Here is a 13,253-nt window from a genome sequence, read left to right on the forward strand (position 1 = left end):
CCAAAATTGCTGTCAGAAAAAGCACACAAATCAAATGGAGACTCTTTTTGATACAAAAGACCAAGCCGAGGCCTGCCCTTAAGGTATTGAAAGATTCTCTGAACAGCTTTTAAATGAGAAAGTTTAGGAACAGCCTGATATCGAGCGCACTGACACACAGCAAACATGATATCCGGTCTACTGGCTGTCAAGTACATCAACGAGCCAATCATCGACCGGTAAAGTGTAGCATCAACAGCTTCCCCTTCTGTATCTTCTATCATTACTGGTCTTTTTGCTATAGGAGTGTTTGCAGGTTTGACATCTTGAAGTTTGAATTTAGCAAGAATATCATCGACATATTTTCCCTGATGGATGAGAATTCCTTTGGAATCTTGTCGAATCTGCAGACCCAGAAAGAAACTCATTTCTCCCAACTCACTCATTTTGAATTGCTTCTTCATAACTGTTATCGGTGAAATTCTGAGCCCATATCCTGATACTATATCTTGATTTTATGATAGCTGATTACGATCAGGATACCGGACCAGGATATTGGTAACATCCTGAGGCAGTATCCTGACTGTTACTAACAATTTGCTTGTAAACGTTGGTTACAAGGGATTAACGTTCATGAGGACCAAGTCATCCTGAAGACCCGCTCAAATTGGTCAGGATAAGGACGTTGATGGCGGAAGAATAGCTCTTGTAACGGTCAGCATTGAAGAAAGGCGTATTTTATGGGAGTTATGGATGATTGGTCAATGCTATTAATGATGTAACGGTCATAGGAGCTTAAATCCCGGAGTTATAGTTGGTATGCGCGTGGAAAACGAGTTGAAACAGCCTTGCAACGTTCAGAAAGGAAATAATCTCAGTATCCCGGATTTTTAGCATAATATCCCAGATTTTTATCATAGTTAGTTATTTCTTTTACTATATAAAGGAATGATCGGATCAAATAGGACACACACAATTTCTTGAACACTCTTGCTCTCCACTAGCTGCAAACACTCACAAACACTTACACTTGTATTCGAATCACATTGTAACACTTAGTTGATCCGCATCAAATCCTGCACTGTATCCTGGTTATTCAAGCAATAAGAAGAACAAGGTAGCCGATGCTTGTCAGCTCCCGAGGTTTTATGCCGGAGATCTAGATTGATCAAGGGCTTTCCTCGTACATCCCGTGTCACCCTTTACTTTTTTGCTCATTGTTTGATCATAGATACGGCTAGATATCCTAAGCCGTATCCTGAAACTATTTTTGCAAACAACTTAATTAACATATTTTTAACACATTCTCTTAGCACACTATCTCACTTAACTAATTTGATCACTTAATTGCTTAGGTAATTTTTGACCAAAACAATTTGGCGCCCACCGTGGGGCAAGTGGTGCTATTTCTACTAAAAACTTTTGCAAAATCGTTACTTGGTTTTCTATTTTCAAAACTTTTTGCTACACTATTTTCAATGGCCTCGAGATCAAACATGAGCTATTCCACCATGTCTGCTACAACCTCTGCAACAATTGGTTCGGTGCTTCCACCACCTCCTCCGAGAACCCAAGCTTCTTCATTGCCTCAAGATGTTATCCCCGCTCGCAACATTCAGGGATCTGCTCCTGTTTTGGCCTCTAATGAAGAAATTCTAACTTTGTTTGGTAGTGTACAAGAACAGATGAGGCAACAGAATGAGACCAACCAAATGCTGATGAGAGAGATACAACTCTTGAAATCTAGCTCAAGCTGGCCCACTGAGGATACTGTCACTCCCTTGCAACCAAGAGCTTTAAACTTCAATTCTGTAGTATATACTGAGGATAACAGGGGGAATATTGTGCCTAGCCATTCCCAGATTCATATTCCTGAGATACCCTCTTCGGTCAGGGTGTCAACTGTGAGAAATCCAGGATATGCTCCAGGATATGGCCAGAATCACCAAGTTGGTAACTTGTCTGTTAACACCAGTATCCGTGTTACTAATAATCTTGGATCATTGCAGGATGCAGGTGTGACATCAGCTATAACCAGAGAGCTTCAAAAGTTGAAGGATATGATATCAAGTGTGCCTGGGATAATGCAGCCTATACCGGAAATATCCCGGGATAGCTACAACATATCCCGCTTTGCTCACCCCATTTGTGATGCAGAAATCCCAAAGAGATTCCAGACTCCTAACGTGAAGCTATATGATGGGACGACGGATCCTGAGGAGCATATTGCCCAGTATAGGGAGAGGATGGAGATTAACCCTATCCCGCCAGAACTTAAGGAAGCATGCTTGTGCAAGGGCTTCGGCTCTACTGTAACAGGATCAGCCTTGAAATGGCTTCTAAATGTTCCACCTTATTCAATTACATCATTTGCTCATTTAGTTAATTTGTTTAATAGTCAGTTTTCTTGTAGTATAAGCTTTGAAAAACTAACAAGTGACCAATATAGGATAACATAGGGGCCTCAAGAATCCCTAAGGGATTATGTGAACAAATTCAGCAGGGAATCCTTGGATATCCCATACCTTGATGTTGCTACAGCAGTCCAAGCATTCAAGATGGGACTACAAAAGGATTCTCAATTTTATCAGGATCTTGTGATGAATCCTTGCAGGAACTTGGACGAAGCTAGAAACAGGGCCTTGAGATATATCAGGCTGGAAGATGATAAGAAAATGCAAGAGAAGATGAACGCATCCTCAACATATGAACCATCTAACAGGAAGTCAGAATCCTCATACAAACCATATCGTTCTAAGCCATATGACAGGAATGATAGCAATAAAGTGAACGCTGTTGAAAATGAGGATCCCGAGGAGTATCCTGAATTGTCAGAATATTGTTTTTCTGTTAATATACCTGAACTAATATATGCTATGCAGGGTTTGGGAGATAAAGCCAGGTGGCCTCGGAAGAATCAACAAAAAGCTGATTGGAAGGATAAGTCCAAATGGTGTGCCTTCCATGAGGATTTCGGACATGTTACTGAGGATTGCATTGCCCTGAGGAAAGAAATAAGCTACCTACTAAGCAAAGGATATCTGAAGGATCTTCTGGGCAGAAAGAAGAATAAGGGTCAGGATATTGAGAAGGATCTTGAACGAGCAGCATCACCTCCCGCCCACACCAAGATAATTAACTTTATCTCAGGAGTGTCCGATATCTGCGGAACTTCTTATTCTGTAGCCAAAAGACATGTAAAGGAGGCTAAGGCCGAAAGGGGGAATAAGCCAACCAGGATATCGATCCTCACGACTGATAAAATGATCACGTTCTATAGTGATGACAGGGATACTGTCCAGGATCCTCATCATGATGCTCTGGTAATAACTTTATATGTTGCTAATCACTTTGTACGCAGGATACTGGTGGATAATGGCAGCTCAGTCAACATCATCCAATTGGAAACCTTGAAGAGAATGAACATCCCTGAGATGGAGATTACCTCAAAGTCCACTATGCTTGTAGGGTTTAGTGGAGAAGCAAAGAATACTGTTGGGGAGATAAAACTGCCCGTATATGTCGAAGGAGTAAACTCGATGCAACGGTTTTGTGTCATGGATTCATTATCCTGCTATAATATTATATTGGGCAGGCCATGGATTCACGATATGAAAGTTGTACCTTCCACCTATCATCAGTGTGTCAATATCCCTACTCCTTGGGGGGTAGTCAAAGTTGAAAGTGACCAACAAGAGGCGAAGGAGTGCTACTCCTCTTCAATGAAGGCCTCAAGAAAATCCAAAGCAGGATAGCAATTAAAGATGCAAGCCCAGGATATTGTGGAGGCTTCGGAGCAGGATGTTAAGAAAATTATCCTGGACCAGAATAATCCAGATATCTCGGTGCTTGTAGGAGCCAATATCCCTCAGGATATTGAAAATCAGTTAACTAACTTTTTTAAATGCAGGATGTCAACATTCGCATGGAAGCATGAGGACATGACATGTATTTCTAAGGATATTATAACTCACAAGCTTGGAATTGACAGGTCTTTCAAGCCTGTCCAGCAAAAGAGAAGGGAGTTTGCTCCAGAACGAAACATAATTATTCAAGAAGAGGTTGAAAGATTATTGAAGTCCAAGATGATCAGGGAAGTCAAATTTCCCAAGTGGCTAGCAAATGTGGTCATGGTTCAAAAGAAGAATGGGAAATGGAGAGTTTGTGTAGATTACACAGACTTGAACAAAGCATGTCCTAAAGACCCATTCCCTCTGCCTCATATAGACTCGATGGTGGATGCCGCTGCCGGTCATGAAATGTTAACCTTCATGGATGCATCCTCAGGATTCCAGCAGATCCAAATGGAACCTTCAGACCAGGAGGATACTGCTTTCATGACACCAACAGGTATTTACTGTTATACTGCTATACCTTTTGGTTTAAAAAATGCAGGTGCAACGTACCAGAGATTGGTGAACATGATGTTTAAAGACAAACTGGGGGACACCATGGAGGTGTAGGGCAGGAAAGTTTTTAGGATACATGGTGACTAAAAGGGGGATAGAAGCAAGCCCGGAGCAGATTATAGCTATCTTGGATATCAAGTCACCTTCAAATATGAAAGATGTTCAAAGATTAACAGGGCGAGTAGCAGCATTAAACAGATTTATATCAAGATCCTCGGAAAAATGCAAGGAATTCTACGATATCCTGAAGAAGAATAAGAGGTTCGAGTGGGGAGAAAAGCATGAAGTAGCCCTACAGGAATTAAAGCAATATCTTTCAACCGCACATCTATTAATGAAGCCTGAGGATGGTGAACCATTATCCCTATATCTCGCAGTATCATGGAATGCAGTAAGTGCAATCCTTGTAAAGGATCATGAAGGTCAGCAGTATCCTGTCTATTACGTTAGTAAAAGTTTATTAGATGTTGAAACTGTATATTCTCATCTAGAAAAAATGATATTAGCCCTAGTTATGGCATCAATTAAGCTTAGACATTTTTTTGAGACACATAGGTTTCATGTTAAAACTAATTATCCTGTTAAGAATGTGCTTAGGAAACCTGAGATGTCGGGTAGAATGGCTAAGTGGTCAGTAAAATTAAGTGCCTATGATCTAATATATGAACCTAGAAATGCTATAAGTCTTAGGCTCTAGCAGACTTTGTGGCTGATTTTAGTAGTGATATTCAAAATGAAGTAGACCTAGAAGTGCAACAACTCAGAGAAAATATAGAATCTTGGACACTATATACTGATGGTGCATCTAATGTAAGAGATGTAGGTTTGGGTATACAACTAAAATCGCCACAGGGGGACATATTACCTCAGGCTATTAGATGTGAGTTTCCTGCCACTAATAATGAAGCAGAATATGAAGCTCTGATAGCAGGATTAGAATTAGCTAAAAATATGAATATTAGATATTTACAAGTATATGTTGATTCCCTGTTGATTACTAACCATTTCAATGGATCTTATGCAGTAAAAGGCAAAAAGTTAGCTAAATATCTTGAAATTGTTAAAAAATTAGCAGGATATTTCGAAATTTTTATACTTGAACAGGTACCAAGAGAAAAGAATGTTGAAGCTGACGCTCTAGCAAACTTAGGATCCACTGTCAGGATACCGGAGGGAACTCAGATACCAATAGTGCACATCTTGTATCCTGCAATGGAACATTTCAAATCTCAGGATAAAGAAGTAGCATGTATCCAGGATCATGGTGATGGATATCCTGAGAAGGATCCTGAATCCTGGATGACTCCAATTGTGAAGTATCTTCAAGAAGGAGATATCCCAAAGGATGCAAATCCTAAGGCTTTTAGGATGAAGGTATCTCGTTTTACTATTATAAATAATATTTTGTATAAGAAATCCCTTGCAGGTCCGTACCTAAGGTGCTTGGAAGATCCTGAAACCAAGGAGGTACTTCAGGATATACACGAAGGAGACTGTGGCAACCATACTGGGGGCAGATCTCTGTTCTCGAAGGTGTTGAGAACAGGATATTACTGGCCGACCATGAGAAAGGATGTCGTGGAGTATGCTCAGAAATGCGATGCATGTCAAAGACACGGCAACATCCTGCATCAGCCTGCAGAACCATTATATCCTATCGTATCCCCTTGGCCGTTTATGAAATGGGGAATGGACATAGTGGGAAAACTTCCAAAGGCTCCAGGAGGAAAGGTTTTTATGCTGGCAATGACAGATTATTTCTCCAAGTGGGTCGAAGCCGAGGCCTTTGTTCAAGTCAGGGATCAAGAAGTGGTATCCTTCATAAAGAGGATGTCGTCCACATAGATCTGCACAGTGCATCACTAGTGAATCTGAAGATGATGTCGTCCACATAGATCTGCACCAAGATTTGATCCTCTCCCACTTTTCGAATGAACAGTGTCTGATCAATCACACCCCGAGTGTAACCATGAGTGAGCAGATACTCTGTCAGAGTAGCATACCAAGCACGAGGAGCCTGGTGTAGCCCATACAAAGCCTTGTCAAGCTTATACACGTGACAGGGACACTGTTTGTTCACAAACACGGTGGCTGTGAAACATAGATTTCTTCTTTTACTTCGTCGTAGAGAAACGCCGTCTTGACATCCATTTGATAGACCTTGAATCCCATGTAGGAGGCATATGCTAGAAAGATTCTGATCGCCTCCAGTCGAGCCATGGGAGCATACAATTCATCGTAGTCAAGGACTTCTATCTGTCTAAACCCTTGGACAACCAGTCTTGCTTTGTTTCTAACAATCACTCCGCTATCGTCTCTCTTATTGCGATAGACCCATCTAGTTCCGAGTGACTTCTTTCCAGCAGGTAGAGTAACTAACTTCCATACTTTTAGTTTCTCAAACTGATTCAACTCATCCTGCATCGCATCTACCCAGCTAGGTTCCAAAAGAGCCGCATCAGTTGTCTTTGGCTCGATTTGAGAGATGAAACAAGAAACAAACAGTTGTTGATAATTCCTGACTGACTTCTAGTCAACACTCCTACGTCTACTGGTCCAATCACATTTTCGATGGGATGATCACGCTGGACACTAGCAGGAATAGTAACTTCTGGTGCGGTTCCAGTTGGAGATACATTCGTTAAGTGATCAACTGCTACTGACTCAGTTTGGTTAGAGACTTGCTCTTCTTCTGCACCATTTGCGACAAACTCTTCAGGAATGGGACCATCAAACATGTCATTTTAATCAATGGGTGTGTCCTCCTCATCAGACGAGTCCAACCCCTCCCCTCCATCATTAAGAATGTCAGTATAATCCGGAGCCACTTGAATTTCAGGTGCAGATGTTGAAGATGAGACTGCAGGTGTGTGATCCCCCACATCTGTAGAATCCCCCTCAAATTCAACATCCCCCTTTTCTTCAGCATTATGAGGAACAATTGAGGGTCGAGCAATGACATTAGTTGTACCAGAAGTACCTGCATGAGTAACAGGAGGATCATCAAGACTATCAAAGGATTTGAATAAATAGGCATAATTATAAAGAGTAAATGGCCCATTTCCAGCGTCTCTCGGATTCTCTTCGAGCCACCGCACATCATAAGACTCAATGATTTGTCTAGTCTTCTTGTTGTACACTCTATATGTCGTCTTGTTTTCATGAGCAGCCTTCCCAGCATATCCAATGAAATAGCATTCATCTCCCCTAGCGTCAAACTTTGGTATGGATTCCAGGTGCAAAAGAGTACATGGACAACCGAAAGCTCTAAAGTGCCCCACGTATGGTTTCTCGCCAAACATTACTTCATGAGGCGTCTTCATGTGTGCTTTGTTAATAACAACTTTGTTTTGAACGTAGCACGCAGTGTTAATGGCCTCTTCCCAGAAGAAAACTGGAAGCTTCGAATCACAAAGCATAATGCGAGCTGCTTCAATCAGAGTTCTATTCCTTCTTTCAGCAACTCCATTTTGTTGAGGATTTCTAGCAGCACTGTACTGTCGAGCGATTCCCCTCTCGGCACAAAAGAAATTCAACTCAGCATTCTTGAATTCGGTTCCATTGTCGTTTCGAATCCCCTTCACTTTCTTGCCAATCTGATTCTCCATAAAGATTATAAATCTCTTGATTAATTCTGCACTCTCACTTTTGTTAACTAAGAAGAAAACCCAAGTAAAACGTGAGTAATCATCAGTAATTACAAGACAGTAAGACTTTCTAGACAGACTGAGCACATTCACTGTACCAAAGAGATCCATGTGAAGAAGTTGCATCACACTGTTAATAGTGTTTATAGTTTTGAGAAAGTGTGGTTTTCGATGTTGTTTACCCTTTGCACAAGAAACACATTTTTCAAAAGTTATGAAGTCTTTTTGCAGGTAGACCCCTTACCAACCCCATTTTTGCAAGACGATTTAGATTTTTCACATTAGAATGTCCTAAACGACGATGCCACAGCATAGCATTGTGCTCAGAGATTTTGGTAAACAAACAGGCAACATCTTCAGTGGGAGGTTTATTCATGTCAATGACATAAGCGTTGCCTTTTCGTTCAGATTTCAACAAAATCCATTCATCAGGAATGACCATTCCTGGTTTCAGAATAAGACAATGTTTATCACTAAAATGAGTTGAGTAACCGTTGTCGTAGATTTGAGCAACACTTAGCAGACTGTGCTTCAACTCAGGAACATAGTTGACATCTTTGAAACAGAGATCACCATTCTTGACTGTGCCTCTTTGTGTGATCTTTACTTTCTCGCCACCCGCAAAAGCAACATATCCTCCATTAAATTCTTCAAGATCAGAAAGTTGGGATAGATCGCCAGTCATATGCCTGGAACAGCCACTGTCAATGACCCAAAGTCGAATGACAGCCCTCCATAGTTGTTCCTGCACATTACACGGGTTTAGTTAGATTTTGGTACCCAAGCCATAGTTGTGGTGGGTACACCCTGTGCATCAAAGTACGTTACTTGCATCCAAATCAACTTTTCTTTAGAGTAGATAGGTTTATTATTGATGTACGATGATTTTGGAGAGTTGTTTGGAACATTATTCTTGGGTTTCCAAACTTGCCTATCACTCTCCAATTTCTTGGATGCTTTAGGTGAAGCAGAATTAGAGTTTGGAATGCAATTGTTTGATTTCATTTTCATTTGTTTAGCTTTGTTCCAATCTCCATCAGAAGGCTTCATTTTGGAGTTCAGCTTCCTAACAGGTTTAGATTTTGAAGTCTTTTCCTGTTTTGGATGCTTGACATTCCCTTTTGGAACCTTCTCATGCTCTCCCCTTTTGAGTTTATCATGACGATGCAAACAATTTCTTGCAATATGTCCAGCAATTCCACACGTGTAACATATTTTTCGTTTCACATGTGGTTTTGCTTCACATCCATCAGACTTTACAGAACCTGAGGGCTTGTGTGGTTCCTGAGATGAAAACAAGACAAGTTTAGATTTTTCTTTAAAAACAGAATGACACTTAGTTTGCTTGTTTGATCTTGATTTTGGAGGAACATATATAGCTTCATTTCCTCCTTTAGTCTGTTTTACCAAAAGATTTGTAGATTTATTAATTTTATTAGGCAAAATAACTGAATTCAAATCCACACAAATAGAACCAAAATAAATGTCAGAACATTCATCGCTCTTTAAAACAGAGCCCACACAATTCAAAGCATCAGAAGAAATTGAAATATTGTTTGACTTTTCAGAAATTAAAGAATTGTTTTTCTGAATTTTATTTTTCAAAACTTTAAATGCATCATCGTCCTCATCATCTCCATCTACCCAATCTTCAATAATTACTTGGTCTGCATTTGAAGCAACAGGGTTATTATAATTAATCTTCTCACAAACAGTGTCACTTGATGCTGCAAAATTGCTCTCAGCTTCTTGTGACACAATTGGTTTTGAAGAATCGGAATTGTTTTCTTTTGAACATTTAGCAGGGGGCTTCTGTGGTTGCATTACCATTCAACTCAACAGATGCTCCTGATGTTGTTTCTGATTCTTCTTTAATCGAGTTTGAATCAACAGTTCATTTGTTGATTCCACTGAAGCAACTGACTCTGAATTATCACAGTCAGTCTTTTCATAGGAGTTACTAGTTGAATCAGATGAAGCTATTGATTCAGCTTTAGATGCCTCTACTTCCTCAGGTGAAGCACTATTGACAATAGGTGATTCGCCCATTTCTGATTTCTCAGAAGTGGATGTTTCAGAAGCATCGCAAGATGTGTCAGATGACGAAGCAGATTCAACTTGTTTGCTCTTATTAAATTCTTTCATAAAATCAGTCAAACCTCTTAACATGGCAAACTCAATGTTATCCGCATTAACGCCAGATTCTTTTGTTTCAGGTTCTTTTGCAACGGATCTATTTTCAAAAGGTTGCTTTGACTCACATGATTCTTTTTCTTTCAACAATTGAAAATGTTTATCAACACTTGCGTTTTTATCAAAATTTAAGGTTTCAGTGTGATTTAAAACATTTTCTGATTTTACAAACGTTTGATTATAGGCCTGCTTCTCTAAGATGACTTCAGTATTGTCAGGCCTGGTGATTTTAATCTTTCGAGGCTTGACAGGCTCAGACTTTCTATCCTCTGGTTTTCCATATTCCATGTTAGGCAAATTGTCTATCTCCTCTTCAGTCATAGGAATTGAGGAATAGTTATGGTTGCATGGTGGGGGTATAGATACAAAACCCAACCCCTTATTCCTCATTTCCTTTTTGCTATACTGTAACTGTTGATTTATCATTTTCTCGACCTTTTCGCTTGAAACATCAAATTTCTTAAAATTAAATTCTGTATTTTCGAAAGTCGATTTTAAATCGTTTAATTCAACAGTTAATTTTTCAGATAGCTCCTTGAAGTGGAGATATCGACATTTCGCTTCGCTTAAATCACTATGTAACTTTCGAATGTCACGTTTTTGAGCCTCTACCATCTCTTTATACCCATCCAGTTTCTTTTTAACTTCGTAGCTACTGGATCTGGTATATTGGAGTTGCATAGTAAGCGATTCGGCCTGTTCCTTAAAACCTTTTACCTTCTCTTTACATTTTAAGGTACAACAAACATCATCTACACATACCTCAGCCTTAGAAGGAGTGTAGTCGTTCATTTGAGCCATGAAGGCATGATAAATCATTTCCTTAGCATCTTCAGTAGCCAAGTCAGCATCTTCTTTCACTTCTGCCATGAGAGCTTGATTTTGTTGGTACAAGGTGTCTGTAGTGATCTGCAAATCGTTCATCTGTTGGCTCCAGTCAAATCCTCCTCCTTCCTGAACCACCAATGCATTTCCAGGAGTTCCAACTGGTTCAGCAGCTTGAGTTCTAACAATAGTGTTTGAAGGTGAACCTTGAGTGGGACGAGTAACAGTGATGTTCGAAGTTGAAACAACGTTTAGAGCTGGTCGAGCTGCTGAACTAACAGTGACATTTGGATCAACTCTTTCCCTCTTTCGCTGTTTGCACTCTCTAGCATAGTGCCCAGGTTCATGAAAGTTGTAACATCGAAGCATAGCTGTAACGCCCCAAAACGTTTTAACCTAAGATTTGCAGCGGAAACTACATATCTAGAAATTTCCTTCATGATATTCTTTCTTTCATTTAAATACATTAATCTCTTTTATAATTTAATCCAAAAACTAACATACATGTCTCAATTAAGTGACTACGTATACACCCACATACAATCCGTGTCTTGACTCGATCTTCAACCGCGTACGCTTCTAGATGAAACATCCAAACATGTATAGCCTGCAGTCACCACATTCAAACACATTATTAGCAACCGGTGACATAATACAAAAATCTTAGCACAAGCATAATAGCGCGTCAACATTTCATGCTTTTTCTTATACTAGCCCCTTCATCCATCCACTCGATTACTCGCATCAGATTGTGGAGTCAACCTTCACATCCTTTGTTACCATGCCTATACTTCACATTAATTCTCAATAGAAAAACGATTAGTACATTAGCTTCCATTTACATGATCATGTCTTCAAATATACATAACTCATCTTATTCATTCAAGCATAATTTCATTACGTAAGTTCCCTTTCTTACCCAAACCAAAACGAATCTCTTTCTTAACCACTTCCAACCCATTCCATTAAAACTTAACTTACTACTTGCATCAATCCATATTTTCTTACATTGCATTCAACAATAATCACATATCATAAATACATTACCAAACTAAAGAGTAAGTTCGGAGTTCACTTACCTTGCGCGTCCGTATTCTCGTTTGCTTACTTGATTGAGTTTCCATAGCCCGTTAGCCTTCAAAGCTCCCATCCATCTTGACATGATTCCTATACACTCATGTCATTACATTCACATTCTTATTAGCATATATGCTCATACATATGAACAACCATATCAAATTCACATCTAACATACGACCCACTTGAAGCATACTCCACATCATTAATTCATTTAAACAAGCATAAGGTATACTCGACATCATCCCTAGATAATCTTCACATGAACTATATCTATTTACCCATTACTTGCATACAATTTCACTTGTTATTGTCTTTTAGACATTTCATCAAACACTTGGTGTGCGTACTACTTCCTAAGCATAATGTACAAGTGCTTTAAGCATGTTCTTCCTTATTTCATTTTATGAACCATTATATTCAAGCAAAATCTCACAATCATAAATTCCACATCAAGTTTATCTATTTTAGCCTATCATACAACACCCTATACATTACAAGATCACGCTATAACATCTTCAAATTCATCATGATCATCATCTTCACACTCATGCAATGGGTTTTATTCTAAATCACCCAATTACTTGAAATTATTCATAACACAAGTTCTATTTGGTGTTTCTAACACCTCTACATGCTTAATTTCATACAAATTCATGGATTGATCATAACCCACTTCAAACCAAAATCATCAAATCTGAATTTTAAGACATACCTTATGATCCCCTTGTGAAGGTGATCGTTAATTCATGTTCGGTTGTGAATTTGGACTTCATTCCACCCTTCAATTTGAAGATTTATCAAGAACAAGGGTTTGAACCCTTGTTCTTCTTCTTCCTGATCGCCCCACGCACACCCAGTGTGTGTGTGTGTGTGTTTTCCTTCATTTAATAAATCATGTTTCACTTTTAATGGTTTTGGTCCCTCCAATTTCGTTTCAATTAATAATGAGACTTACACTCATTATCTTGTTACTCATATACATGTCACCACTCGGTTAAATATTCCTAGTCAACTTTTATTTACGGTTTCGCTTTTACCCCAAACGGTATTTTACCCGATTCCTTTATATTAACCGAGTTTAAATTATCAATACCCATTTTGGGGTGTTACATTAGCCTTA

The 13,253-nt window shown here is 39.3% G+C and overlaps 1 long non-coding RNA gene across 1 annotated transcript; it reads right to left on the bottom strand.

Annotated features, from left to right (window-relative positions):
• Nucleotides 1-11,485: 11,485 nt before the first annotated feature.
• Nucleotides 11,486-12,991, bottom strand: LOC110917088. Its single transcript, XR_002580320.2, has 3 exons — nucleotides 12,846-12,991; nucleotides 12,133-12,220; nucleotides 11,486-11,660 (listed from the first exon to the last, which is right to left on the bottom strand). It is a non-coding gene; the product is annotated as an uncharacterized LOC110917088 (long non-coding RNA).
• Nucleotides 12,992-13,253: the final 262 nt, after the last annotated feature.

This window comes from Helianthus annuus, chromosome 16 (genome assembly GCF_002127325.2).
Source record: "Helianthus annuus cultivar XRQ/B chromosome 16, HanXRQr2.0-SUNRISE, whole genome shotgun sequence".
Classification (NCBI taxonomy): Eukaryota; Viridiplantae; Streptophyta; class Magnoliopsida; order Asterales; family Asteraceae; genus Helianthus; species Helianthus annuus.